The sequence below is a fragment of the Parasteatoda tepidariorum genome, chromosome 8 (genome assembly GCF_043381705.1).
Source record: "Parasteatoda tepidariorum isolate YZ-2023 chromosome 8, CAS_Ptep_4.0, whole genome shotgun sequence".
NCBI classification, from domain to species: Eukaryota; Metazoa; Arthropoda; class Arachnida; order Araneae; family Theridiidae; genus Parasteatoda; species Parasteatoda tepidariorum.
In genome coordinates this window covers 42339085-42343496 of record NC_092211.1, presented here as the reverse complement: position 1 = coordinate 42343496, position 4412 = coordinate 42339085, and positions in this window count along the sequence as shown.

Sequence of the window (4412 nt, the reverse complement as noted above, 5' to 3'; positions counted from 1 at the left end):
AACTGAAAACTGCATTAAACATAGTTCTAAAGAAAAGTATCACGGAAATTTTAAAAAATATTTTCATTAAATAAAAAGGAAAAATATTAAGAAAAGGGAAAATATCGTAGTACATTCCTATACAACTGAAAAGAGGAGGCGAGGGAAGGGAGAAGGGCTAAAGGCATGAAACCTGTCTCTCCCCAGATGGCGTATTCGAGTGTTGCGATCGCGAATATCCTCAAGGCAGATGGGACATGTTACCGGAATGGTGTAAAACCATTGTTCGGAGGCGATGCCCTAATGCCTCCGTTATCCGATAACCTCTAGAAAACCAAATATCTTCGATTTCTTCCAGCCATCGTAGGCCAAATACTTATGCCCCGATTCTACGAGGTCAGACTCTTCCATAGACGATACATCCTCAGGAAGACTATTAGGAAACACCAATCGTATTTGATCAAAAATAATCGGCAATAAATTCGAAATTATATTGAAATTTTGCATGATGTTATTCGTTCAATATTTTATTAAAATATAATAACTCCTCGGTGAGCGAGCTTTTAAAGATATTCATTTGCATTTCTTTTTTGGCCATGAGACAGAAGATTAAATCCCACGCACTACCGGAAGTTATGATCCCGCAGTGGACTGATCGTTAAGACACGGTTCTCAGCAGATCACCGAAGTCAAGCATCACTGGCTACGGTCAGTGTGCGGGTGGGTGACCACTTGGATCAGTCTGCGTAGGGACCGAGGATGTGCGGTATTGGTCCTCGTTATACTGTTCTACCGTAAAGTGCTCGACTTCACGTGCAGGTCGTCAGGCTACCGAAACGGGGGTGCCATCCCCTCTGCTGAGGATCAAAATCGTAATGGCATGTCTTCGAAACATCCTCAGGGATGTTTCCCAGCCGTCGACAATAGCCCACTGTGCAGCTCTAGTGCGACGTGAATGAACTACAACAACAACCGGATGTTATGTGTGAGAAGCACTTTCTAGATGTTATGCTTGGGTACGACGGTGAAAAGTCCCACGTGAGGTGAACTCTTGAACCAGTGAACACCATGAACTCTTTCAAGAAACGGCACATGTAATGCATTTGGAAAGAAAAACATCACGTGACATTCAATCCCAAGCCTCGATTCTTACTGCTCTGTTGTGACGCAGAATTTTGGTTTTTTTTAAATGTCTGACGCGTCCGATGAAAACGCAAACTCCCCCATGCCCAATATTGGCCAGCAAACATGATAAGCAAAACCAGAAAGCCTCCGCAGAAGCCATTTCAAACAAAAAATTGATTTCAATGCACCCAAGAGGTCCACCCCCAATGCTGGCCTCGTGTCCATTTTAAAAAAGAGGGGACGAGTCCCCAAATAGGGGGACTCATCCCATTTTTTTTAAAAAAATCGCTTTGATATAAAGTTAAATGTACACGGCTTCTCGGCACATGGGGCAAGTCCTTTGACTGGTGCGCATCCAATCGACCAGACATTGTTCATGGAACTTATGCTGGCAATGCGTGCGTTGAGGAATCTCCCCCATCTCTTCCAAGCAAATCGGGCAGGTCTTGGGTGGCGTGTAGTACCACTGTTCAAATGGTAGCCTGAAGAGGCAATTGCGAATTTCACTGGCCAGGCGAATCCGCAATGCATCTGTCACGTGATACCCTTTCGAAAACCAGTGAACCATAATATTTCGTATCCTTTTCATACCAAATGAATTAAAGGTCCGGTTAGCGGGGCTTCCGTAACCCTTTATTATCCTCAGACTCTTGGCGCAACTCTCGATCGACAAACTTCTTGAAAACACCCCTCACCCGCGTCACATCAGAGTATTTATTTTATTTTATTGGAATAACATACATTTGCAGGCTTGTGTGCTCAATTAAAGCTTATAAACCTTTGTCAAGTAGAAGGACAGATAGCAAAACACAGAGAAGAATATCACGAAAAATACATCCAGGGATACGGTGGGATTCGAACCCTCCACCTCCACGCTTAACAGAGCGTTTGGCTAGCGACACCGTTCGGCCAGGGAGGCCCCCCACATCAGAGTTACCTTCCGGATCGAGGAATCGAAGCACTGGATGCGCATCGTTCCCCAATTCCACGACCTCCGGCTCCTCCATCGACAACACCTCATGGGAAAGAATATAGGATAGAGACACCTGATCCGGTGCCAAGGGAAAGATATTACTTACAATAAAATGTTTTGCCATCTCGAATCGACTCTAAGTCAAAAATATAACGGCTCCTCGGCGTGCGAGACTTTTTATAGACAAACAGAGGGAGCTCGAGTCGTCATGACGCAATGGTATATTTTAGAAAACGCCACGGGGCCTGGAAATGGTCACCCGATGCACTTCCAGGATATCACGTGACAAAACATCCGATCGATTGAAACCCTTTCGAAATGCGTTTCCAAAAACCCGTGCGACAAGGCACATCCGCCAGATGCAGTTTTAGGATGTTGTATGACAGGACAACCAATCGACTCTATATAATCACCGGATGCGTTTCCAAGAAGTCGTGCGAAAACATCCGTCCGATGCAGTTTTAGGGTGTCGTAAGACAGGACACTAGATTATAATCACCGGGTGCGCTTCCAAGAAGTCGTGCGACAAAACACATTCGCCAGATACACTTACAGGATGTCACGTGACAGGGTATCCGTTCGAAACAACATAATCACCCAACCCTCGATATCAAAACCACAGAGTGACAACACTTTCAAAACATTCCGTTGTTGTTAATTTACGTCGCACTAGAGCTGCACAATGGGCTATTGGCGACGGTCTGGGAAACATCGCGGAGGATGATCCGAAGACATGCCATCACAATTTTGATCCTCTGCGGAGGGGATGGCACTCCCGCTTCGGTAGCCCGACGACCTGCACGTGAAGTCGAGCACTTTACGGTAGCACAGTTCAACGAGGACCAATACCGCACACTCTCGGTCCCTACGCAGACTGATCCAAGTGGTCACCCACCCGCACACTGACCGTAGCCAGTGATGCTTGACTTCGGTGATCTGCTGGGAACCGTGTCTTAACGATCAGTCCACTGCGGAACTTGAAACATTCCGAGGATGGGGTTCCACTGAAATCGTTCGACAGGCCATCTCCCCAAAGTCTGAGTGAGGAATAGCGCTATCATTTGAAAGCGTGGTCTGAATCCCAGGGCCTGGCTTGGACATTGTATTGCGTGAATCATTTGATAAAGAGACATCCCAGGGATTTGAAATCTTTGAGAGGGTTGGGTGGTTGCGTCGCGTGGATCATTTGAAATGGCCTGGCTCTGAGATCCTGGGGGTGGGGGTTTGCGAGATGAATTGGATTCCGAGCTCATTGGCCCAAGGACATTCTGATGATGAGTTGAGACTGTGTCGAGACTTGGCTCAAACGCTCAACTGCAAAAAAAAAAAAATTACCGGAAGTAGGTGCGGCGAAATGACAACGACCACCAAATAGTTGTTTCGAAAAAATTTGGCTCGACCCAAATTCTTTGGACGAGTGAAAAAAAAGTTTTTCCATGCATGGTATTAAAAAGCCTGTGAATCAATCTTACTCAAGCTACACGATTTCGTGTAGCCTATTAATAGCTCGCACCTATTAATAGCATTATTCTCCACTGTTATTTTCCCTCTCTTTCAACATCTATTTTTAGAAAATATACATGACATATCTCTTCCAACACGCGAAAAGATGAAATGTAAAAAATCGAAAACCCCCAACCCAAAGCCCCCACACCACCCCATTATGCGAGTCCACCCATGGATTTTAGAAATTTTTTAATAAAAAACATTTTACAAAATTGAACACGATCCCATTCGAAAGCTCCGCGATTCCAGAGCCTATCAAGTTTCAAGATCAGCACCCTCATGTTTCAAGATAGTTAAGTTTTTCCACAAACAAGCAATTTTTCAGATGAAAAAGCATCTTTACTAAAATCTTCTTTCAAGGCATTACAGCCCGTTGCAGGCCAAGACCGTCCTAAGTAGGCATTGCCATCTGGTTCTTTAGTACACTACATACTTTTTTGTTTAATTTCAATTGCCTTTAACTCTAAGCAAATTAAGTTCATAGAAACAAGTCTCAAAAACATAACCACAACAGTTTTTGTTAACAGTGCCCCCAAAACGATTTTAGCTCTGCTTACGGCAGACCAGGTAGCCAAGCGATCAGTGTGCCTGACTGCAAAGCCAATGGTAGCAGGCTTAATTATCAGTCAGGGCATGAATGTTTCTCTCTCTGTGTTTGCTCACTGTTGTGTGATGTGCAAATGTGGCCCACCCTATGATTGAGTGCTGTATTAGTTTTGTTTAAGAAAAATGCCTCAAGTTATTCCTTTTCTCTCTCCAACTGACCTTTCATTTCAAACCAAACATTATAAATTTTTTTTAAAGAAAAGAAAGGACAAAATGAAGCATA